At 43.1% G+C, this 27,535-nt stretch overlaps 1 protein-coding gene and 1 non-coding gene across 3 annotated transcripts in view; both read left to right on the top strand.

Moving 5' to 3' along the window:
- Positions 1–27,535, top strand: part of LOC126426971 (uncharacterized) — a 206,231-nt gene that overhangs the window by 109,485 nt on the left and 69,211 nt on the right. The window lies entirely within an intron of this gene.
- Positions 16,997–17,070, top strand: Trnat-ugu (transfer RNA threonine (anticodon UGU)). Its single transcript has one exon. It is a non-coding gene; the product is annotated as a tRNA-Thr (tRNA).

The following is a 27,535-nucleotide window of genomic DNA, read 5'->3' on the forward strand; positions in this document are numbered from 1 at the left end:
TTTATCGAGTCACTGTATCACAGACACCTGCACTAAATACGGTAGTGTAAAATATTAGTCAATAAAGCTTATTCGAGTGGAAAACACGTAACACGGCACAGCCCGCTGGATACACTGCGACAATTACAGCCTTCTCGCCACAACTGGAAACCGATCCAGTGGTGGTTGTTGACTCACAAGTGGGCAGATATGGGAAAACTGAAACACGTAACTGTTTCGAAACAAATGAGACAGTACAATATAATGTTTCGAAACGCTGTTTCGAAACAATGAAACAGTTCGTGTTTCGGAATTGTATAGGCCCACACATTACATCATATTGAGTGTCTATTGTACAAATATTGCCATACAAACACAAATAAGGTGCGAGAGATGCCAATAATATCACCGAAAGTATGAAAATTTCACTCAGGTGTCTTGGCAGTCTCTTATTTCATACAGGAAATGCGCTGTTTTCGTGTTATGTGACTTTCATATTTTCAATTGGCTGGGGTCAGAGTTTGTATGTTTGACATAACAGATTTTGCCAAATTCGTTTCCCTGTATTCTAGTGCCTGATGTTGATAGGTTTCATGAGTGATGATCTGTATGTGCTCTTCAAGAGGTATATCGTAGAATATAATTTATTGAGATAGCATTCTGGGAAGCGAGGCACTGAATTAACATTTGTGAGTGTGCCACTCACACTTTTCTTACTCACAGTTAAATTTTCCATTGTTTGCGGTATGTTTCCTTTAAGTATAAAATCCAAACTAAAATTTAAAACAATTCATACGGTGTAATGCCTTTGTGGTACCTGTATCATGGCACATCTGGCTCTACACCACTTACAATTCTTGCTAAGGAAGTTTGTTTGATGTACAGGTATATGGACTTCCCTCAAGTACTCACAGCAAGCAGGTATATTATCATTTTATTACATACTTCCCCAGGAAATCAGAGATAAAGTTAAGTTTCTGTCGAAATGCTTTTTTTATCACAGCATTTGAAAGGCAAAAACAAAAGTATCAAAGTACTGTTGTTGGTTTGCCTGAGAATTATCTATGATACACAAGTATTAAGATGGCTATATTGTGTAATAAGCAAACATAGCACATTTACAACACACAAACATATACATACATAAATCAGATAATTATTCTCGAACAGATAAATACACTAAAATAAATTAAACTCACTGAATGGTGAGCAAATACGGAATTGTCTTCTGTGTGCAACAAATCTGAGAAAAATGTTCTTATAAGGTAGCTACATCTAAGATTTAGTGGACTAAACAAAATCCAGTCAAATACAAATTCAGTGGATATTTGCCAGAGAAGAACAAAGTGATCTGAATTTTTACTGTTTCATTTCTGTATAGATCTACTTCACCTATTCTAAGTTGTAGTTGAGAAATATCGTTTTTGATACTTTTTCGCTTGAAAGACGGGATAGTCTGTCTGTTATTGCTTGCCCCCACTTTGAAAATATACGCTGACATGGAACAGAGGTGGCCATAATACAAAGACGTAGCTTCATTACTTCAAACAGCGTAGTAAACAACACACGATTTTCTTTCCACCACAGCAATGGATCTTGTGATTCGTGTACCAGTGGCATCTTCATACATTTATCAAGCTCGACTGTAATTGCAGCACGTGTATGTTATAAGAGATGTGTAATTTAACTGAATGTTTTTCACACTTTTATTATTTTGAATGCGAATAATGCGCGTTATTCTATTGTTGGTGTTTATAAAGCAGATATTACGCCATTTCGGAATAGGGCATTCAATTAGAAATGAAGCTTTATTTTCGGAAACCTTAAGCTTCGTGCAGTTGTGTGTCAAAAAGATTTCGACACACTTGAAAGTGTTTCATGAAGTGAGATGTTAAATGTGTTTCTGCCGGCCGAAGTGGCCGTGCGGTTAAAGGCGCTGCAGTCTGGAACCGCAAGACCGCTACGGTCGCAGGTTCGAATCCTGCCTCGGGCATGGATGTTTGTGATGTCCTTAGGTTAGTTAGGTTTAACTAGTTCTAAGTTCTAGGGGACTAATGACCTCAGCAGTTGAGTCCCATAGTGCTCAGAGCCATTTGAACCATTTTTTTAAATGTGTTTCAGTACCTGTACCGAGCCCGAATCCCGTCCGACACAAGAGCAGAATGAAACGTCACTGTTTCGACACAATTAGACCGTTCCAAGCACAAGTGGACTGAAGCAGTGTTATTTTGAAACAGCGATACAGTTTCTTTGTGCTCGAGATCGAATCTGGTCCCGGTATCCGAGACAGTGAAACACAGCCGTTTGGAAACACTGAGACAGTTCCACGTATCGATACACTGTATCGAAACATAGAAACAGTGGCCAAGTCTACAAGTGGGACAAAGGCAAGAAAAGGGGGAGATGTGTGAGCACGTCAGCTGAAGGTCATATTTTATGTACCATTCTACGGTGGGCGGGTACACTCACTTCCCACTAAAGTAGAGTAGATAAACAAAGCGAATGCGTCACTGCACCTTAGAGCATTCTGTTATTACAGTACCTGTATTATTATGCTGTTACAGCAGTGAAGGTTTACAGAAACTGACGGCTTAAAGAGTGACGGTTAATCGAGTTTTTACCGAACACGTGTCGATTACTCTCCCTCCGAGGTAACATGCTGTGTCCTCCGTAGCAAGAAACTGTCAGTGCGGCCACAAATTTTATTTTACCGCATGCGATCTCTACTTTGGTTAATGAATTTTGATATGGTGCTGCTGCAGATCTACATCTACATCTACACTCTGCAAATCACATTTAAGTGCCTGGCAGAGGGTTCATCGAACCGTCTTCACAATTCTCTATTATTCGAATCTCGTATAGCGCGCGGAAAGAAAGAACACCTATATCTCTCCGAACGAGCTCTGATTTCCCTTATTTTATCAAAAAATGGTTCAAATGGCTCTGAGTACTATGGGACTTAACATCTGTGGTCATCAGTCCCCTAGAACTTAGAAGTACTTAAACCTAACTAACCTAAGGACATCACACACATCCATGCCCGAGGCAGGATTCGAACCTGCGACCGTAGCAGTCGCGCGGTTCCGGACTGAGCGCCTAGAACCGCGAGACCACCGCGGCCGGCCCTTATTTTATCGTGGTGATCGCTTCTCCCTATGTAGGTTGGTGTCAACAAAATATTTTCGCATTCGGAGGCGAAAGTTGGTTATTGGAATTTAGGGAGAAGATTGCGTCGCAACGAAAAACGCCTTTCTTTTACTGATGTCCAGCCCAAATCCTGTATCATTTCTGTGACACTCTCTCCCATATTTCGCGATAATACAAAACGTGCTGCGTTTCTTTGAACTTTTTCGATGTACTCCGTCAGTCCTATCTGGTAAGGATCCCACACCGCGCAGCAATATTCTAAGATGATGGCTCTGAGCAGTATCCGACTTAACTTCTGAGGTCATCAGTCGCCTAGAACTTAGAACTAATTAAACCTAACCAACCTAAGGACATCACACACATCGATGCCCGAGGCAGGATTCAAACCTGCGACCGTAGCGGTCGCGCGGTTCCGGACTGAAGCGCCTAGAACCGCTCGGCCACAACGGCCGTCGCAGTATTCTAAAAGAGGACGGACAAGCATAGTGTAGGCAGTCTTAGTACGTCTGTTACATTTTCTAAGTCTCCTGCCAATAAAACGCAGTCTGGTTAGCCTTCCCCACAACATTTTCGATGTGTTCCTTCCAATTTAAATTGTTCCTAATTGCAGTAGCCGACCGGAGTGGCCGAGCGGTTCTAGGCGCTTCAGTCCGGAACCGCGCGACCGCTACGGTCGCAGGTTCAAATCCTGCCTCGGGCGTGGATGTGTGTGATGTTCTTAGGTTAGTTAGGTTCAACTACTTCTAAGTTCTAGGGGACTGATGGCCTCAGATGTTAAGTCCCATAGTGCTCAGAGCCATTTGAACCATCTGAATTGCAGTATCTAGGTATTTAGCTGAATTTACGGCTTTTAGATTAGACTGATTTATCGTGTACCCGAACTTTAACGAATTCCTCTTAGCACTCATGTGGCTGACCTCCTACTTTTAGTTATTTATGGTCAACTGCCAATTTTCGCACCATTCAAATATATTTTCTGAATCGTTTTCCAATTTGTTTTGATCTTTTGATGACTTTATTGGTCGATAAACGACAGCGACATCTGCAAGCAACCGAAGACGGCTGCTCAGATTGTCACCCATATCGTTTATATAGATAAGGAACAGCAAAGGGCCTATAACACTAACTTGGGGAACGGCAGAAATCACCTCTGTTTTACTCGATGACTTTCCGTCAATTACTACGAAGTGTGACCTCTCTGACAGGAAATCACAAATCCAGTCACATAACTGAGACGATATTCCACAAGCACGCAATTTCGCTACGAGCCGCTTGTGTGGTACAGTGTCAAAAGCCTTCCGGAAATCCAGGAATACGGAATCGATCTGAAATCCCTTGTCAGTAGCACTCAGCACTTCATGCGAATAAAGAGCTGGTGCCTGTTTCACAGGAACGTTTTGTCAACCCGTGTTGACTGTGTGTCAATAGACAGTTTTCTTCTAGGTAATTCATAATGTTTGAAGACTATATTTGTTCCAAAATCCTGCTGTATATCGACGTTAACGATATAGGCCTGTAATTTAGTGGATTACTCCTACTACCTTTCTTGAATATTGGTGTGACCTGTGCAACTTTCCAGCCTTTGCGTACGGATCTTTCGCCGAGCGAGCCTTGGGCTTACCTGATTTGACCATACAAGAAACGTCAACGTTCGACGGAGACCTGCAGTTGCACCCATCTCAGAAAAACTGTTGGTAAGCAGGTCAAGATGAGACGGACAAGTGATGCGTAGTAAAGCAGACTCGGTGGCAAGAACGGCTATGCACCTGCACGCAAATGGCAAGGTCAACAAATATCACATCCGCGTCGGTGTCTCAATCCATGGCTTTCAGCATGTCAGGTGGGAAGTTTGTGACTCGGGTTCGGCTGGACTGACGTTTTCGTAATCAATGCTGCTTGACACAGAGGGCTTAATTATGTTCGAGTGAGCTCATTACGCTTGATCTCAGGGTATGATCCAAAATTCTACAACATATCGCCGGCCGGTGTGGCCGAGCGGTTCTAGGCGCTTCATTCTGGAACCGCGCGACCACTACGGTCGCAGGTTCAAATCCTACCTCGGGCATGGATGTGTGTGATGTTCTTAGGTTAGTTAGGTTTAAGTACTTCTAAGTTGTAGGGGACTGATGACCTCAGATGTTAAGTCCCATAGTGCTCAGAGCTATTTGAATTACGAGAAGCAGTCCTTTCCAGTTTGCTACGACCATGATTTATGGCGCAAAACAGGCGACTTTGAAAGCCCTTACTTTTACTTTTGCGCCAAATAACAATTATTTGCTAAATAAAGTTGCTGGGATGCAAACTTGGAAATACGACGAAACTGGACAAACAGTTCGTGCATTTTAGCCGTTTCAGCGCCAAAAAATGGAAACAGCTTTTTTCTGCATTACTTTATATTTGAATATGTATTGGTCATGGCTTCAACGCCGAGAAAAAAAAAAAAAGAAGGGAATGGTGGAAAACTTAAAAGAAGTGGCAGTAAAGCAGAAAAAATTATGAAACTTACTGGCAGATAAAAACTGTGTGCCGGACCGAAACTCGAATTCGGGACCTTTGCCTTTCGCGGGCGAGTGCTCTAGTTTGGAAGGTGGGAGACGAGGTACTGGCAGAAGTAAGGCTGTGAGGACGGGGCGTGAGTCGTCTTTGGGTAGCTCACATGTCATATAGGTCTATTTCTTTGTGTTTGGCGTTCGTGTGAATCAAGGAAGTCGAGTGATTGTCAAAAAATGGACGAAAAAGAATTTCGTGTGCTGATTAAACATTGCTTTATGAAAGGCAAAGCGCCTCAGGAGACTAGAGATAAGCTAGGTAAACGCCGGCGCGGTAGCTCAGCGTGTCCGGTCAGAGGGTTAGCTGCCCTCTGTAAAAAAAAAACTGAGTTAATCGACCAACAACGAACTTAAACGGACGTCTTATGACGTCCGCCCCGAGCAGATGCAACGAACGAAAACGAACAAAATGAGATTAAAAATAAATAATAATAATAATAATAATGGTAGAGCGCTTGCCCACGAAAGGCAAAGGTCCCGAGTTCGAGTCTCGGTCCGGCACACAGTTTTAATCTGCCAGGAAGCTTCATATCAGTGCACACTCCGCTGGACAGTAAAAATCTCATTCTAGAAAAAAGTGATTTAAAGGACGCGAGATCAAGAAGGGCAATGTAAATGGTATTAGCGACAGATACAAATACGAGGACGTAGTGGGGGTGGACGCCATGCATCTTTTCACGTGTAAATGCACCATAATCACAACGTCTGGATCAGAAGATTATGTATGGCATGTGACGGGCAGCGCATAGTTTTTTTTATTCTTTCTCTATTTGTTACAAAGTGCTTTTCTCAGAGACACCCCTATAGGTATTTCAGGGATTGTTCGGCCACCGTTTGCTAACGTGTATTTTTTTCTTTATTATGTTTTCGATTCTGTGGGGGCTTTCGAGCAGACGCAGGTACATTTCAAGTGTTGTGTAGGCGCGTGCTAGAAACAGAATTGCTAACACTGCCAGTTGCGATCTTTCCTATTTTGAAAGGCGCAATCAGAGTGACCAACTGCCAACGCTTCATCTGTCACCTGTTACCGTAGACAGGTCCCTGTAAGACACTACTTTTTATGAATGATTTCTATCTATAGGCTAGCCTCACATTTCATTCTGGACTAGCCCGGACATACTAAAAGAAACGAGAGGCGTCTTCAGTTTGTGTAGGTAGAGAGACAAGTTTAATAAAATATTTTACTTTACTTACAATTTACATTTCATGACTAAATGCACTAGTATTTTTCTATTATGCTTCGACAGGTGATGAATGCAGTATTAAGTTCTAATGGTAAAAACATACGTTTTTTTTCCCTTCACTTGTACTGTGAAATCTTCCTTCGTGCCATATTTAATGATTCCAGGTCAACGGGAGATACCCTGTAGGTTTTGGTGAGTCATTTGCGTCTACCAAACTATTTGACGTAAATGGCTGTGACTTTTCATTCCATTCATTATCAAGCATAAATTTTTTACATCGCAAAGGGACCACAGAAATTTGTATGTGACGTATATTTCAACATGATATGCCTACCTTTTCCAACGAAAAAGGGTTCTTAACAGTCGACAGACAGAGAGACTGACAAATTTCATATCTAGCTACTTGATGCGCTCTGTAACTTGGATCTCTTCCTCGCATGTTACGTTTGGTGTGAACTAGTGTCGGGTAGACTTCGCAGCTGCCATCTATCGGTCGCTCAACAAAACAACTGCGCAGTTGCGCGGCCTCACCGACAGGCGGCAGAATTCACCGAACAGGGTTTTTACGTTACGTTTTGAAATATTCATTGAGGCGGGATAATTACATGTGTTTCCAGCACAGATTGTTGGATCACGGATGTGCTGTTTTTAGTACGATGTATAACAAAGAACAGATTTTGTTTCCTCGCCATTAATTACTAATAGTGCTGGAATCACCAGCGGAAAAATTCCACTAGTTCGATTCTTTTCCCCGCTACAGCTGGGGATATGCTGCTCGTATAAAACGAACTCGATATATCAGTAAACTCTTGACAGTTACTCGTATCTGTTTACTTCTATACATTTATATGCTTTGACACGCACAAACAACAAATAGGTATCGTACGCATAGTATAAGGTTAGCACAAAATCGTTTGATTTACATATTTTTCTGGATTATTTGCTCATCGATCGCCATGCTTTTGAAAACGCTCCGCTTATGATTTGTTTCTTAAAAGAGTAAAAATATTATTAGCGGTATTTTACTGAGTTCTCAGTCTTCCCGGTTTTACATAATTTTTTGCAATCATTTTGAATTCTCGTTAGTTATGTTATGACTCTTTCTAGTCCATTTTTAGTTGAATTTCAAGACATGTTTACTATATTTCGACCGTGACTGTCTCAAGCAATATGTAAAGGTTTATTTTCTTTCTTTCTTTCTTTCTTTCTTTTTTTTTTATAAATTGCACTACAGAACTGTTTGTGATCGTGTCTCCAAGTTACTGCTGTGTTAGTGACAATTTGTGACCAGTGACCTGGAGAGGCACGGAAATGGTGGTACCCATGCGCATCAGAACGAGATTGCCACACCAGAAGAAAAAGATGACCACATCATTCACTAAAAGACTATTTAACATATGTATGGCATTATTTTAAAATTGTTTTTGTAATGCCATTTAGTCTGAAGATGAGGTTTAACCGTCGAAACATGTCGCTAAATAAAAAAGTATTCCAATAGTTGACGAAGTTTGTGACTGGTAGCGGTAATTTATAAAAAAACCTTTACGTACCATTTTTAGTTACTGCATTACCATTTGGTACATATTTGTATAGACGTGAACTGTCCATATTGTAGAGACAGGGGGTTATAAAGTATTATTGGCGAAAAAATGTCAAGTAAAAACATAGTTTCGTGACCCTAGAACCCTTGCCATGTTCTTACCACGTCAGCTAAAACTACATTAACGTCTCAAACCAGATATTACAGTCATATTTTACGCGCAAAAATATGGTAAATTTGAACCTCTGGATCTAGGTGTGGAATATCATACCGAAAAAAGTTTCGAAGTTCCCCGAGAATATCATCTGAAGAACATACGGTAAAAATTTCGACGATCTGCCACGAACAGAAATTACAGAAGTGGTCAACCTCACAACTGGTACTTTGCTTACCCGGAAATCATCGGGGTTTTCCCAGGTACCGTCCACGAACAAATGGTGCTTTTACAAAGTGCTCAAGCACACCCTGGACTACACCTAATGCAAAAGAACCAACCGATTAGCTGACTTTGCCTGGGCTAAGGGAAGTGTGTAACATTTAAATTTTGACCGTGTGCTGTAATATAGCTACCAGTATACCCGATCTTCCGCTAGATTTTTAAATGGTCGCTAGGCCAAGGGATATCCAAAAGAGATCGCTTAAATACTGTTTACTGGATAACCGGTTTCAACACACTAAAGGTGCCATCATCGGATCTGAACGTTGATTAACATTTATAAACCATTTGGATATAACGATACATGAGGCAGACCAGCTGAAGTAAAATCATTATCACAATAACACAGTACTGAAGGAATGCCGGACATTTGCCACGCCGGACTTTTTGCCACACTTGCCCCTTCGCCAGCTAGCGATCCCTCAGGTCAGGGACGCCATTCCTCGTACTTCTGTCCGCTTTCAAACCGCCGCCTCCACATCTTACTCGATACAACCAGTACGTAAGGGACCTTCTTCTTCGACATCTTGGCCAAATACAGAGCTTCTTTTCCGAAATCGAAATATTTATATCTTTTGGAAAACCGACGATTATGTCAATATGTATTTCTGCCAAGATGAGCGCGTATTAATGGTTAATCCTAACCAGACGTACGCAAACATCGCAGTACCCACATCCTGCGACACCTCACTTTAGTGAATACTAACCCTTATGAAGAGATGGCAGTAGACCTTTTGAGTTGGCCATCATGCCGGTGTGGGCGTGGAGGGGCTCCACCTCTATTTAAAAAAAAAAAAAAAATATATATATATATATATATATATATATATATATATATATATATATATATATATATATATACAGGGTGAGTCACCTAACGTTACCGCTGGATATATTTCGTAAACCACATCAAATACTGACGAATCGATTCCACAGACCGAACGTAAGGAGAGGGGCTAGTGTAATTGGTTAATACAAACCATAAAAAAATGCACGGAAGTATGTTTTTTAACACAAACCTACGTTTTTTTAAATGGAATCCCGTTAGTTTTGTTAGCACATCTGAACATATAAACAAATACGTAATCAGTGCCGTTTGTTGCATTGTAGAATGTTAATTACATCCGGAGATATTGTAACCTAAAGTTGACGCTTGAGTACCACTCCTCCGCTGTTCGATCGTGTGTATCGGAGAGCACCGAATTACGTAGGGATCCAAAAGGAACGGTGATGGACCTTAGGCACAGAAGAGACTGGAACAGCACATTACGTCCACATGATAACACCTTTTTATTGGTCTTTTTCACTGACCATATGTGGCGTAAAGTTCAAAGAAATAGTATCAACGGCACTCGAGAGATTCATACCAAATAAATTAATATCAGGCGGAACTGATCCCCCATGGTACACAAAACACGACAGAAAGCTGCTGCAGGAGCACCGAAAAAAGGCAAGTATAATTTAGACGAGCACAAAATCTCCAAGATGGGCGATGTTTTACTGAGCCTCGAAATTTGGTACGTATTTCAATGCGAGATGTATTTAATAGTTTCCACAACGAAACTCTCTCTAGAAATGTGGTGGTATTTAAGCGATCTTTGCTTTCGGATTATTTCTACACGACGCACTGTGTGTTCACTACAGAATATCCAAAAGACTTCACCCTTTATGTCTGCGATCAATAGAGCCTGACATACCCTGAAAAATCGCATTTTCGCTCACGGATTGTCGGCACATATTGGTAACGTGCATTGTCATGCATGGACCTATTAATACGTATTAGTAAAACGCCTGATGCCAGTTGCAGGGTGGGACAACAAAAGTTCTATTTTCAATATTTTGCGAAATTATTGATCGAATTTAAAATGCTGTCATAATCTGCCGCTTACGGTGTATAACCGTACACGAAGAATTTAACACGCCAAGTTCGTATTACAGTTATAAACTGTGTTTGCCTTGAGCGTAACTGATCCCTCGCAAATGCCCCAAGTCTCTTCGTCCAGCAGAGTCAGCATAGGATAAAGTGGCCGATGCGCAATGACCAATTTACGTCGTTACTTCGGAAACGGAGGCCAACAAGCGTTTGTCAGTTTTCGGCCAGTCGGTGCTGACAGAATGGAGGTGCAGTCCTTCTCAAACGATTTTACAGAACTTCTGAAAAAAATTTTTTTTGCTTTACTTAGAGTTTCATATGTCAAGTTTATGATGGTGCGCCCATAATTTCGTTAATGGTCATAGTTATTGTGAAAAACTGTGCGACATTTGGAAAAAGTTTGCAGTGAAAAACAGATGTCGCTATGATTTTCCGTTTGGTGCGTGTTACACAATACACTACTGGCCATTAAAATTGCTACACCAAGAAGATGAAGTGCTACAGACGCGAAACTTAACCGACAGGAAGAAGATGCTGTGATATGCAAATGATTAGCTTCTCAGAGCATTCACACAAGGTTGGCGCCGGTGGCGACACCTACAACGCGCTGACATGAGGAAAGTTTCCAACCGATTTCTCATACACAAACAGCAGTTGACCGGCGTTGCCTGGTGAAACATTGTTGTGATGCCTCGTGTAAGGAGGAGAAATGCGTACCGTCACGTTTCCGACTTTGATAAAGGTCGGATTGTTTAGCCTATCGCGATTGCGGTTTATCGTATCGCAACATTGCTGCTCGCGTTGGTCGAGATCCAATGACTGTTAGCAGAATATGGAATCGGTGGGTTCAGGAGGTTAATACAGAACGCCGTGCTGGATCCCAACGGCCTCGTGAGATGACAGGCATCTTATCCGCACGGCTGTAACGGATCGTGCAGTCACGTCTCGATCCCCGAGTCAACAGATGGCGACGTTTGCAAGACAACAACCATCTGCACGAACAGTTCGACGACGTTTGCAGCAGCATGGACTATCAGCTCGGAGACCGTGGCTGCGGTTACCCTTGACGCTGCATCACAGAGAGGAGCGCCTGCGATGGTGTACTCGACGACGAACCTGCGTGCACGAATGGCAAAATGTCATTTTTTCGGATGAATCCAGGTTCTGTTTACAGTATCAACATGGTCGCATCCGTGTTTGGCGACATCGCGGTGAACGCACATTGGAAGCGTGTATTCATCATCGCCATACTGGCGTATCACCTGGCGTGATGGTATGGGGTGTCGTTGGTTACACGTCTCGGTCACCTCTTGTTCGCATTGACGGCACTTTGAACAGTGGACGTTACATTTGAGATGTGTTACGTTTCATGGCTCTACCCTTCATTCGATCCCTGCAAAACCCTACATTTCAGCAGGATAATGCACGACCGCATGTTGCAGATCCTGTACGGGCCTTTCTGGATACAGAATATGTTCCACTGCTGTCCTGGCCAGCACATTCTCCAGATCTCTTACCAATTGAAATCGTCTGTTCAATGGTGGCCGAGCAACTGGCTCGTCACAATACGCCAGTCACTACTCTCGATGAACGGTGGTATAGTGTTGAAGCTGCATGGGCAGCTGTACCTGTACATGTCATCCAAGCTCTGTTTTACTCAACGCCCAACAGGCGTGTCAAGGCCGTTATTACGGCCAGAGGTGGTTGTTCTGGGTACTGATTTCTCAGGACTTATGCACCCAAATTGCGTGAAAATGTAATCACATATCAGTTCTAGTATAATATATTTGTCCAATGAATACCCGTTTATCATCTGCTTTTTTTCTTGGTGTAGCAATTTTAATGTTCAAAATGTTCAAATGTGTGTGAAATCTAATGGGACTTAACTGCTAAGGTCATCAGTCCCTAAGCTTACACACTACTTAACCTAAATTATCCTAAGGACAATCACACACACCCCTGCCTGAGGGAGGACTCGAATCTCCGCCGGGACCAGCCGGCAATTTTAATGGCCAGTAGTGTATGTTGCTGCGTATGAAATTTAGCTAACATACTGAATTTCTATTTTCCGTCGGGTAGAGGTATCTGTATGTGACCAATCTCGACCAAATTGTCCGGAACCGCGCTGCTCTTACGGTCCAGTCGCAGGTTCGATTCCTGCCTTGGGCATGGATATGTGTGATGTCCTTATGTTGAGTTAGGTTTAAGTAGCTCTAAGTTCTAGGGGACTGATGACCTCAGATGTTAAGTCCCATAGTGCTCAGAGCCATTTTGAACCATTTTTAAGGGGAGTAGGACGTCAAACGGGCCGACTTGGAGCTTGGGAGGCACCACAGGACATTTTAATTTCCACTGTCTATACTTTTACAAATAAATTCATAAAACTTTGTCACCATCACCAGGAAGGATTCAGAATTCACACTCATAGCAGTGGAAGTTCGAAAACATAACGAAGTAATTTTTCTTACATGCGAAATTTCATCATTTTTTTTCCACTTACTAATGGCAGCATTTGTTGCTATAGGTACACTTTTCTTCATAAGTAAGAGAGATGGTTCGATGAATTTTGCACAGCATACAAACCATACTTAACGGTGTATGAAACTGTAGAATTTTCCAAATCTATTAAAAACTGTGGTAAAAATTGAGGTAATTAACTACAAAATTTGTGTTTTTTCTAAACATGAAGTTTAAAATACAACGGACCATTCGTTTCTTCGTAAATTAAATAAATTGTAGAGTTTCATACTCCTGTAAGTATGGTATGTATGCTGTGAAAAATTCATCGAAGAATCTCTCTAACCTATGGAGAAAAGTGTACCTATAGCAACAAATGCAGCCATTAGTAAGTGACAAAAATGATGAAATTTCACACGGAAAAAAAATAATTTTGTATGTTTTCGAACTTCCACTGCAATGAGTGTGAATCCTGATTCCTTCCTGGTGATGCTGACAAAGTTTTATGAATTTACTTGTAAAAGTATAGATGCTGGAAATTAAAATGTCCTGTGGTGCCTCTCCTGCTCCAAGTCGGCCCGTTTCACGTCCTACCCCCCTTAAATTGCTTCAGGCAAATGCTGGGATGGTTCCTTTGAAAGGGCATGGCCGACTTCCTTTCCCATCCTTCCCCAATCTGATGGGACCAATGCCATCACTGTTTGGTCCACACCCCCAAATCAAACAACCGAGGTGAAAAACTACCTTTTGCTTAAAATGAAGCGCAGATTAGGCAGACTTTATTCATTCAGAGTTCCATAATGCACTTAGGGACATGCAACAAAACTTAAGCTTACTTTCATACCATTCTTCAACTTCTTCTGAGTTGCACACTTAAAGTGAAATATGTGTTCAGCTCATTTGTAAAGCAATGAGACATTTCAGGCGGTTTTGTACATAGGATTTCGATTGTTTTAAAGAGACGTGGATGTACTCGATATGTCGGGCGCAGTCTGACAATGTGGTCCCAGGTTCTGAGTTTTGGGGATACATTCTATTTCCAGAATGAGATTTTCACTCTACAGCGGAGTGTGCGCTGATATGAAACTTGCTGGCAGATTAAAACTGTGTGTCGGACCGAGACTCGAACTCGGTACCTTTGCCTTTCGCGGGCAAGTGCTCTACCAACTGAGCTACCCAAGTACGACTCACGCCCGTCCTCACAGCCTTTTATATTTGTTGCGGGTTTCTTTTGGAGTGTCATCAGATGGAACTCATCGCGAACTGTTCTCGAGTATGTTCAGAGTCTTCACACACGCATGTGAGATAATGGCGGTCCCTTTGGGCAAAATAGGCACGGGAATGAGAGGGTGCCTCGTATTTCTTCTCTTTTGGTGTTTACTGCTGGTGCTGCTCCATTGACTGCCTTGTTGCTACCAGTTCAGAATGAGGTACCCAGGTTTTGTCAAGAGGCAGACCTCTCCATTCCCCTTAAACTTTGTGAAGAAAACGGATCTCAGAGATCTACTTTGCGTAATTTGAGTTATTTAAATCCAAAAGGACCCGTTTTACTTTCAAAAGTTTCCGAAAACAAAACAGCAATAATGTGCTTACTGTCTCTAAAGTAACTGAGGGTGGCCGCGATTAAATACTACAAAGTCAGTTAATACACTGAACTTTATAAAATTACTGGATTACTCCCTTTGTCTGAGAAGTTCCAGGACAGGACTTTTTTTTAAAAAAATAGAAAATTACTCTTACCAAATAATGATCCTAGCTTCTACCGAAGTACTCCCCTTGGCTATCTAGAGGGTGAAAAGTATTAAAACCGACAAACTCTGGGCAGTTGTAGGGCACATCAAAACAAATATTTTTCCCTGATGTCATTTGTTCCTATGAGGAGTATTTAAACCGGTAGGGGAACTTTCTCTGGCGGGTAATTAATTAAACCAACAAACGCTTTTCCATTTTTTTATGACCAAGGGACAACAGATTAACACAACATAATATCAATTAAAGTAGATTTTCAAAAATGACACGTAAACAAAGGTTACACCGTCGGATCATGTTCTGTCTGACACGGGCAAAAACCCCAGGAGTATCCCGAATTGTTCCTGCTGCTGCTACTATCCGGGCAACCAGATCCTCTTCTGACGCAACAGGAGTTGCGTAAACAAGGTTGCGCATCTCTCCCCACACAAAAAAGTCCAGAGGGGACATATCTGGGGATCGAGCAGGCCACGGTACAGGACCACCTCTGCCAATCCACGTTTCTGGGAACCGTCGGTCCAGGAATCGACGCACACGACGACTGAAATGTGCCGGCGACCCGTCATGTCGGAACCACATGCGTTGTCTTGTAGGGAGCGGGACGTCTTCCAGCAATTCTGGCAATGCTCTGGCGAGAAAATTGTAATAGTGCCTGCCATTTAATGGCCTAGGTAGCAGATACGGCCCAATTAAACAGTCCCCAACAATACCGACCCACACATTAACGAAGAACCGCACTTGACGAGCGCCAGTAACTGTGGCATGTGGGTTATCCTCACTCCAAACATGCGAACTGTGCATGTTGAAGACTCCATCACGCCCGAACGTTGCTTCATCGGTAAACAACACAAGAACACAGAGGACGGAAATGTAGGTTGCATTTCACACTGTTCCAGGTACCACTGCGAAAACTGTGCTCTGGGTGGATAATCAACTGGGTCCAGGTTGTGGACACGCTGTAAGTGAAATGGACGTAACAAATGCTCTCGAAGGACTGTTCTTACATTCGTCTGATTCCTCCCCATGTTACGTGCAATTGCTCGAGCGCTGATTTAAGGATCCCGCTCCACATGCTGCAAGGCAGCTTCCTCAAATTGCAGCGTTCTTACCGTGCGACGGCGTCCCTGTCCAGGTAATCTGCTAAATGACCCGGTCTCACGCAGACGTCGGTACACAGCAGCAAAGGTCGTACGATGCGGGATACGGCGATTAGGATATTGTTGTTGATAAACCCGCTGTGCAGCTCGTCCGTTGTGGTGCGCTACGTAGTACGCACCGACCATGTCAGTGTACTCACTCCAGGTGTATCGCTCCGTTAGTAAACAGAGACAATGCACTACTACACTGGTGGACAGCAGTTGCCTACAACTGAAGAGCGTAATACGGCCTCTAACAACTGAAGAGCGTAATACGGCCTCTACCGGTTTAAATAATCCTCATAGGAAAAATGGCATTAGGGAAAAGTATTTGTTTTGATGTCCCCTACAACCTACCAGAGTTTATATACATGAAGAAAATAACTGTTCTCGACAGAACAGAATACTGTTCATGACCGTGCAGCTTTTTCCTGGAATAAATGATGACTAACTGAATCCCTCAGCTGCAGACAGGTGTTGTTGATATACCTCGATGCGGACAGCTGAAAATGTGTGCCCAGCCCGGGACTCGAACCCGGGATCTCCTGCTTACATGGCAGACGCTCTATCCATCTGAGCCACCGAGGACACAGATGAATATCCCGACTGCAGGGACTTATCCCTTGCACGCTTCCCGTGAGACTCATATTCCCAACTGTCCACAGTTCTACATATGTAATGTACCTTAGAGACGCTTCTTTCGAGAACAGTTATTGTCTTCATATATATATAGTTAAAGGCTACCCAGCCATTGACCTTCGTCTGTGCGAATGCGCACAGCTTGCCCAAACTCTTACGGGATTCGCCAAAGCGTGCGCGAGTAATGAGTGTATGGGCAAATGTCTATAAGGTACATTACATATGTAGAGCTGTGGACAGGTGGGAATGTGAGTCTCACGGGAAGCGTGCAAGGGATAAGTCCCTGCAGTCGCGCTATTCACCTGTGTCCTCGGTGGCTCAGATGGATAGAGCGTCTGCCCTGTAAGCAGGAGATTCCGGGTTCGAGTCCCGGTCGGGGCACACATTTTCAGCTGTCCGCATCGAGGTATATCAACTACACCTGTCGGCAGCTGAGGGTTTCAGTCAGTCATCATTTACTACCAGAGTTAGTCGGTTTAAATACTTTTCACCCTGTATACACAGTTGCCAATGCTTCAGGAGATCTTGAAAGCAGGAAAATGCTCAACTGCGATGCTTCTAAGTTCATTTGTCACAGTCCGTTGGATGTCTGCGATATCTTTCCAGTCACCGTTTCACTCGCAGAAATAATTAAAAAAAATCGGAAGTCGAGAGGTGAGGCGAATATGATGTATGTGGGATGGCAATAACAGAGTGTCTGGCCAGACACTCGGTAATGGATACATCGGTATGGGATCTTCCATTGCCATGCACTAAGAACCACTCCTGAGGATGCCACAGATCAGGTCGGCGACGTCAAAATCCTTAAGTTTCCTTTAATTTACGCCTATGGTCGCAATTTTTTCTATTTACCAGATTACCGGTTTCGGTCTTTAATGACCATCATCAGATCCAGAATTCTGAATTCTTTTTACAGCAGCAACACCGATAGATGTTTACTGCAAGCTATATCCGTGGATAATAACAAGAGAATGTCGCAGTTTGTCAAATTGCTTGCCGCAAATGTTTCAAGCTTTGATGTAAAGTGTTTGGTTCACTGTTTCACCTGGAAGAACATACTCGCGGTGAACTAATTCTTTAGTATCAAAGAGTGCCATCAACATTGTCTTTGTTCTCGAACGTTGCCGTTTGACTTTCTTTGAGGCTTGTGATCCAGGAGCCTGCCATTCAGTCGTTCGACGCTCCTTGTGAGGGTTTTACTGGTACCACCAACTTTCATGCCGAGCAATAATCTTTGACAGAAATTTGGGGTCATGTCTGCCTCTATCCAGTCTGTTAGTGTCTGAGGGACGAGTTTTGCGTCACACCTACATGTACGTGGATAACCTGGAATTCACACTTAAGTACCTGGCAGAATGTTCATCAAGCCACCTTCACAACGACGCTTTATTATTCCAACCTCGAAGCGCGCGTGGAAAAAAGCGAATACCTATAAGTTTCCGTGCGAGCCCTAGTTTTCCTTACTTATGATCCCTTATGTATGTGGAGCGTGGAGAGCTGCATCAAACCAGTCTGAGGACTGAAGACCACAATAACAACAACATGTATGTCGGCGTCCACAAAATATTTTCGCATTCGGAGGAGAAAGTTGGTGACTGGAATTTAGTGAGAAGATTCCGCCACAACGAGAAACGCCTTTGTTTAAATTATCTATCTATCTATCTATCTATCTATATCCCAATCCCGCTCCAGCTACTGCCGGGTCTGGGTGCTGACGAGTCCTCTCCACTTGGCTCGGTCCTCCCACCACTTTTCTTCCTCCACTTGCTGCCAGGTCACACCTCTCCTTTCAACAGATATTCTCATTCCCATTTCCCACCGTGTTCTTGGGCGCCCTCTAGGTCTTTTCCCATCCATCTTTAGTTCTTCCATAATTTTGGGGAGTCTCTGTCCATGCATCCTCTTAACATGCCCATACCATCTTAATCTCTTTCTTTCAATTTCTTCTCTCATACTTTTTTGTTTGAGGTCCTTTCTAATCTCTACATTCCTTACTCTGTCCATTCTTGTTTTTCCCTTAACTGCTCTGAGAAATTTCATTTCCCCTGCTTGCAGTCTGCTCCAGTCCCTTTCTTTCATTGTCCATGTATCTCCACCATAGGTGACAATAGGGAAGTAATAATTCTTATACATCAGGAGTTTTGCTCTTTCTGAAACTTCATTATTCCAAATCAGATGTTTTATTGTTTGGTAGAAATTGCCTCCCTTCTGTAACCTCCTATTAATTTCGTTAGTTATTCTTCCATTCCTAGATATTTCACTCCCTAAATAAGTAAAACTTTCTACCACTTTGAGGGGTTCTCCATTCAAGGTAATATTTCCATTCATTCCTTTCTCTCTTCCAAACACCATTACTTCACTCTTATCTGTTTTAATTATGTCCACCCCAAATACTATATCATGTCAGTGGCACTGTCTCTCCCTTATTTCTCGATAATGCAAAATGTACTGCTCTTCTTTGACCTTCTCGAAGTCCTCTGTTAATCCTATCTGGTAAGCTTTCGAAATGCGGTGCTACAGAAGAATGCTGAAGATTAGATGGGTAGATCACATAACTAGTGAGATGGTATTGAATAGAATTGGGGAGAAGAGGAGTTTGTGGCACAACTTGACAAGAAGAAGGGACCGGTTGGTACGACATGATCTGAGGCATTAAGGGATCACAAATTTAGCATTGGAGGGCAGCGTGGAGGGTAAAAATCGTAGAGGGAGTCCAAGAGATGAATACACTAAGCACATTCAGAAGGATGTAGGCTGCAGTAAGTACTGGGAGATGATGAAGCTTGGACAGGATAGAGTAGCATGGAGAGCTGCATCAAACCAGTCTCAGGACTGAAGACAACAACAACAACAGATTCGGTGTTGTTACATCATCTTCAGGCCCTGAATACAACATACCATAGATAAACAACCAATGCAACAACAATAATTTATATGTTATTATGCAAAACAATTCTATTATAACCATATTACATAATGGATAATTTCAATGAACTAATTATATTTTTGATCATTTCCGTTAAAATGCCATCACTCTGGACATTAACCATTTACGCGGTATCACTTATATACAAATGAAGTTGTATATGCACAATCGTTTTATGACAGGTTAATATCAGGTATTGAAAAATGGGAGTATAAAGCGGTTCTAGGCGCTACAGTCTGGAACCGCGTGACAGCTATGGTCGCAGGTTCGAACCCTGCCTCGGGCATGGATGTTAAGTCCCATGTCCTTAGCCTAGTTAGGTTTAAGTAGTTCTAAGCTCTACGGGACTGATGACCTCAGATGTTAAGTCCCATAGTGCTCAGAGCCATTTGAACCAACTGCTGGATTATTAAAAGTGAGATGCAAGCATTACACAGTCTCCCCCACCGTGCGGACTTACTGTATCTACCATATATACAAGGTGCATTCAACTTCTAAGGCCTCTGATTTTTTTTCTCTCGACTGGAAAGAGATAGAAACATGTGCATTGTTTTAAAATGAGGCCGCGTTCATTGTCAATACGTCGCAGAGATGGCAGCACCGTACGGCAGCTGGAATTTTACCGCCAGCGGCGAGAATGAGAACTGTTTTAAATACTTAAAATGGCGACGTTTTCCTTACTTGAACAGTGTGCAATCATTCGTTTTCTGAATTTGCGTGGTGTGAAAACAATTGAAATTCATCGACAGTTGAAGAGGCATGTGGTGATAGAGTTATGGATGTGTCGAAAGTGCGTTCGTGGGTGCGACAGTTTAATGAAGGCAGAACATTGTGTGACAACAAACCGAAACAACCTCGGGCTCGCACAAGCCGGTCTGACGACACGATCGAGAAAGTGGAGAGAATTGTTTTGGGGGATCGCCGAATGACTGTTGAACAGATCGCCTCCAGAGTTGGTATTTCTGTGGGTTCTGTGCACACAATCCTGCACGATGACCTGAAAATGCGAAAAGCGTCATCCAGGTGGGTGCCACGAATGCTGACGGACGACCACACGGCTGCCCGTGTGGCATGTTGCCGAGCAATGTTGACGCGCAACGACAGCACGAATGGGACTTTCTTTTCGTCGGTTGTGGCAATGGATGAGACGTGGATGCCATTTTTCAATCCAGAAACTAAGCGCCAGTCAGCTCAATGGAAGCACACAGATTCACCGCCACCAAAAAAATTTCGGGTAACCGCCAGTGCTGAAAAAATGATGGTGTCCATGTTCTCGGACAGCGAGGGCGTAATCCTTACCCATTGCGTTCCAAAGGGCACTACGGTAACAGGTGCATCCTACGAAAATGTTTTGAAGAACAAATTCCTTCCTGCCCTGCAACAAAAACGTCCGGGAAGGGCTGCGCGTGTGCTGTTTCACCGAGACAACGCACCCACACATCGAGCTAACGTTACGCAACAGTTTCTTCGTGATAACAACTTTGAAGTGATTCCTCGTGCTCCCTACTCACCTGACCTGGCTCCTAGTGACTTTTGGCTTTTTCCAACAATGAAAGACACTCTCCGTGGCCGCACATTCACCAGCCGTGCTGCTATTGCCTCAGCGATTTTCCAGTGGTCAAAACAGACTGCTAAAGAAGCCTTCGCCGCTGCCATGGAATCATGGCGTCGAAAAATGTGTACGTCTGCAGGGCGATTACGTCGAGAAGTAACGCCAGTTTCATCGATTTCGGGTGAGTAGTTAATTAGAAAAAAAAAATCGGAGGTCTTAGAACTTGAATGCACCTCGTACATAAAAAGTTCTTGGTAGTGTCCTGGTCTATAGCATGCAGCGCCGTTGGAAAAAATAGATATATCGATATCAAACAGGCAATATCGAGTGTCGATATTTCTATTTTATATTTTTTCACAATTTTCTGGAAGTGTTTGAAGTTGTCCTTGTGAAACTATGGTAGATCATAATTTTCCTTTCATTGTGTGAAGGAGTTTTCTGATTTTTGAGCTTTCATGACGGCCAGTCTTTGTCTTTGAATGTGTGAAGCAAGTATAGGTGGCACAAAAGTAGTAGTCCAATTGCACTGGTGGGTATAACAAGATTTCCGATGTGAAGAAATAGCACATCAGTTGCCTTAAAAAAAGAATTTTTAACTCGACTAGTGTGCTATTTCTTCACATTGGATTTCTTCAGAAAGAGCTGCTGAAAACGATGAACAAAAATGTAAACGACGAGATTGGTCTCTCCGGTGAGGGAGGATGTGTGACGAGAAATGCTGACGTAATCGGCGCTGCAACACTCAGCTTCAACGCGCCATTTCCACACAACTCCTGCTAGGTCACTGCATTTGCAGAAATGAAAAAAACAGGGAAGTCGACATGAAATGTTGCGGACAAATCCGATACGTGACGAAAGGGAAGGACAGAGCCATTGGCCAGCCATTATTGTGCCACTTACATGCAGTTACCGTTGTTGGCAAAGTGGTTATCACCAAGCGTGAACACGCATCGTTTTCCTTTCTATTCTTGCTCTAGGGGGCGTTAGGCAGGCTGCCAGCTTGTTAATGTACAGAGTATCCAATATTGCAGCAGGTTGATGGTGTGGCCATGGGTAACTCATTGAGCCCTACGAACGCTAATTTTTACGTGGAAAAATTCGAACAATTAGATCTGGAAAAAGCGGATGAGAAAGCATGTCGATGGTATCGATACGTGGGTCATACATTTGTGTTTTGGTCACACGGCAAAAAAGCTATAGAGCAATTCTTTTGTTATTTAAATAGTATAAATCCCAAAATCCACTTTACCATTCTAACAACGCTACCACAACAAAGGTCAAAAATTAATTATGATTGTAGTGTTCCTCACGCTGTTAAATATTGCATTTTCGGGCAACAACAAAGTTGTATTATGCGGCAGGTGTCATTAGAGCACAGTTAATAAAGTCATTTCTTGAAATAAGGGATAAACTAGGCACTCATCTTTTCGTGTTTCCCACGCTGGCCTCGTTGTGAACTCGTAGCCCAGTCGTCGAAAATCTAGGTGGTGATGATTCCAAGCTCGGATGCAAAGAGGCCTAGGTGTTGTTCTGCGATATTCAAAAGTTTTATAGATGTGTTTCATAAACCATTCTTGAAGATTAAACTTTTGCAAGTTAGCACAATGGTGATGTAAGAAAGTAATCAGCACTCCGAATTTAAGTTACACTTCTTTTTTTTTATTACTTTTGTTGCAATATCACGTAACTCGTTCCAAAACATCACTTCACAATATAAAACATACTTGAAAATATCTTCCTCACTGTTAAAGTTGACAGTTCATAAACTGATTACAATTTGCGTCTTTTTTACATGACGACCAAAGCTTGACTCTCTAATAACCGCTTACGCGCCCAAAAATCAGAGTTACAAGTACGTCAAAGATCATAGCGACAAAAGAAAGAATACACATAAGAATAATATCATTGCAATATATACATATCGATGTATCGAAGTACCTCTACATTAATGAAATCAAATCTGAATGTTGTCACAGAAATATGTTAACTATTTTACAGAAACACAGTAGAATATTGCTGGTATCGAGAGGTTGAGGTGAGGTGCCGTAATGGTTTCGTAATTCAAGTACCATTACACCACGGAAATGGAGAAAGACAATGCAATATCCTTGGGTCAAATGGCTCTAAGCACTATGGGACTTACCATCTGAGGTCATCAGTCCCCTAGACTTAGAACTACTTAAACCTAACTAACCTAAGGACATCACACACATCCATGCCCGAGGCAGGATTCGAACCTGCGACCGTAGCAGCAGCGCGGTTCCGGACTGAAGCGCCTAGAACCGCTCGGCCACACCAGCCGACTGCAATGTCCTTCTTGGGTGTCTTCGTTATGAGACAGACTGATGGCAGCTTGAAACATAGTCTTTCGGAAGGTTACACATTCCGACAGATACTCGCATAAGGGTTCCAGTCATCATCCACAACAGAAAAGAGGTGTAATTAAAAGTCTAGTGGACAGAGCTAAAACGATTTTTACGCCGGAATACCTGGACGCCGAGTTAAAAAAATTCTACAGCACGCTTTTGAGAAGAATGGGTACTCTAGCAAGGAAATTAATAGAGTTTTGTGACCGAATAACAGGAGGCCTAAGGACAACGATAGGTCACAGCGATGGAAGAACACAGTTTCTCTACCCTTCGTCAAAAAAGTAACGGATCAAATCGGCAAGATTTTAAGGAAACATAACGTTCGACCCATTTACAGCCCAACTAAGAAAATAGGCCAAGCACTTTGTTCCGTTAGGGATAAACGTCCCCGTCGGTCTGGAAGTGGTGTATACAACATTGCGTGTACGTGTGGTAGGGTCTACACTGGAACTACAAAGAGAAGTGTGAATACACGGTTGAAGGAACGTAAAAATCTTTGCCGACTAGGGAAAACATACAAGTCAGCCGTGGCGGAACATGCTCTTCCGTCGGGTGATCACGTAGTGAAATTTTCGGAAACTGAAGATTTATGTACTTTGACGAACTATTATCCACGGCTGTATAGAGGAGCCATCGAAATACCGGGTGATCAAAAAGTCGGTATAAATTTGAAAACTGAATAAATCACGGAATAATGTAGATAGAGAGGTACAAATTGACACACATGCTTGGTATGACATGGCGTTTTATTAAAACCAAGAAAATACAAAACTTCAAAAAATGTCCGACAGATGGCGGTTCATCTGATCAGAATAGCAATAATTAGCATAACAAAGTAAGACAAAGCAAAGATGATGTTCTTTACAGGAAATGCTCAGTACGTTCACCATCATTCCTCAACAATAGCTGAAGTCGAGGAATAATGTTGTGAACAGCACTGTGAAGCATGTCCGGAGTTATGGTGAGGCATTGGCGTCGGATGTTGTCTTTCAGCATTCCTAGAGATGTCGGTCGATCACGATACACTTGCGCGCAAGAGATCTTCCACGCGTCTAGCAATATGGGGTGGAGCGCCATCCTGCATAAACATCGTACGTTCCAGCAGGTGTTTATCAGCCAGGCTGGGGATGATGTGATTCTGTAACATATCGGCATATCTCCCACCTGTCACGGTAGCAGTTACAAAACCAGAATTACGCATTTCCTCGAAGAAAAAAGGCCCGATAACGGTGGATGTGGTAAATCCAACCCATACCGTGACTTTCTCGTCGTGCAGTGGAGTTTCCACGACAGTTCTAGCATTTTCGGTAGCCCAAATTCTGCAGTTGTGGGCGTTGACAGACCCTCGGAGCGTGAAATGATCTTCATCGGCCCACAACACGTTACTCAACCAATCGTCATCTTCCGCCATCTTTTGAAACGCCCACACCGCAAATGTCCTCCGCTTCACTAAATCGCCAGGTAACAGTTGACGATACCGATGGATTTTGTACGGATAGCATCGGAGGGTGCGCCTCAGTGCCAACCAAACAGTAGTGTAGGGAATGCCGGTGCGACGTGCGACTGCACGAGCGCTGACTTCCCCGTGCATAGACAAACCCGCTACAGTCTCCATTTCTTCCTGAACTGTCTCAGCAGCATTACGCCTTGTGCTCGGTCGGCCACTACGGGGTCTATCGTCTAAACAACCCGTGGCTTCGAACTTCGAAATCAATCTCGCCACAGCTGCATTTGTCAACGGACCTTTACCCGTTCGAATCCCCTTCCTATGGCGATAGGATCGTAACGCTGAACTAGCACACTCCCCATTCTGATAATACAGCTTCACTAAAAGCGCCTTTTCAGGTAACGTCGACATGCCGCGACTGCTGGCGCATCTGATTCTCTCTCTCATTACAGCTCCTTTTATACACGATTGTCATGCGCAGTCACTGACGTTTTGCTGTCCAGCGCGATCTGTCGGACATTTTGTGAATTTTTTTTCCAATAAAACCCCATGTCATTCCAAGCATGTGTGTCAATTTTTACCTCTCTATCTACATCATTCCGTGGTTTATTAAGTTTTCAAATTTATACTGACTTTTTGATCACTCGGTATACAAACATGGAGATAATTTTAACAGAAAAGAAGAAGTCATGAAATACAGCGATGTATTGGACAGTGGCGCTACAGAATCGACGAGAAGTTTTTATCTTTGACGCACTATGATCGATAGTTATATTTTATCTTTCGCAAGGTTTATCTCTGCTGTCAGTTGAAATCCAGACCACGCCCACTTTCGACGGTATTTAGGCCGTTCTTCGACGTCCGCCTCGTCGGTCGGCAAGACTCTTCACAGCCAGGAGCACCTCCGAACATGTCCAACCTAGTCCAGGACGAAACGTCAGGGATAGAAGAGTTCCATGGACCACGGCCATACAACCCGGAAGAATTCTCGGCAGCTATCCAATAACAAGTCAATACATAAACATACAGCTCTAAAACCGGCAGTATATTTTCAATGTGCAGCCGTTTTTTTATATATGCCGGTAAATCGACATTTCTTTTCTTCGATATATCTATAATTCTTTTCGATGTACCAGTTGCCGACGACTACACAGGGTTATTACAAATGATTGAAGCGATTTCACAGCTCTACAATAACTTTACTATTTGAGATATTTTCACAATGCTTTGCACACACATACAAAAACTCAAAAAGTTTTTTTAGGCATTCACAAATGTTCGATATGTGCCCCTTTAGTGATTCGGCAGACATCAAGCCGATAATCAAGTTCCTCCCACACTCGGCGCAGCATGTCCCCATCAATGAGTTCGAAAGCAACGTTGATGCGAGCTCGCAGTTCTGGCACGTTTCTTGGTAGAGGAGGTTTAAACACTGAATCTTTCACATAACCCCACAGAAAGAAATCGCATGGGGTTAAGTCGGGAGAGCGTGGAGGCCATGACACGAATTGCTGATCATGATCTCCACCACGACCGATCCATCGGTTTTCCAATCTCCTGTTGAAGAAATGCTGAACATCACGATGGAAGTGCGGTGGAGCACCATCCTGTTGAAAGATGAAGTCGGCGCTGTCGGTCTCCAGTTGTGGCATGAGCCAATTTTCCAGCATCTCCAGATACACGTGTCCTGTAACGTTTTTTTCGCAGAACAAAAAGGGGCCGTAAACTTTAAACCGTGAGATTGTACAAAACACGTTAACTTTTGGTGAATTGCGAATTTGCTGCACGAATGCGTGAGGATTCTCTACCGCCCAGATTCGCACATTGTGTCTGTTCACTTCACCATTAAGAAAAAATGTTGCTTCATCACTGAAAACAAGTTTCGCACTGAACGCATCCTCTTCCGTGAGCTGTTGCAACCGCGCCGAAAATTCAAAGCGTTTGACTTTGTTATCGGGTGTCAGGGCTTGTAGCAATTGTAAATGGTAAGGCTTCTGCTTTAGCCCTTTCCGTAAGATTTTCCAAACCGTCGGCTGTGGTACGTTTAGCTCCCTGCTTGCTTTATTCGTCGACTTCCGCGGGCTACGCGTGAAACTTGCCCGCACGCGTTCAACCGTTTCTTCGCTCACTGCAGGCCGACCCGTCGATTTCCCCTTACAGAGGCATCCAGAAGCTTTAAACTGCGCATACCATCGCCGAATGGAGTTGGCAGTTGGTGGATCTTTGTTGAACTTCGTCCTGAAGTGTCGTTGCACTATTATGACTGACTGATGTGAGAGCATTTCAAGCACGACATACGCTTTCTCGGCTCCTGTCGCCATTTTGTCTCACTGCGCTCTCGAGCGCTCTGGCGGCAGAAACCTGAAGTGCGGCTTCAGCCGAACAAAACTTTATGAGTTTTTCTACGTATCTGTAGTGTGTCGTGACCATATGTCAATGAATGGAGCTACAGTGAATTTATGAAATCACTTCAATCATTTGTAATAGCCCTGTACTTGCTAAATATCGATGTATCGGATGCGCGATATTCTTAAAAATGTCAACAGCCCTAA

Source organism: Schistocerca serialis, chromosome 11 (assembly GCF_023864345.2).
Source record: "Schistocerca serialis cubense isolate TAMUIC-IGC-003099 chromosome 11, iqSchSeri2.2, whole genome shotgun sequence".
Classification (NCBI taxonomy): domain Eukaryota; kingdom Metazoa; phylum Arthropoda; class Insecta; order Orthoptera; family Acrididae; genus Schistocerca; species Schistocerca serialis.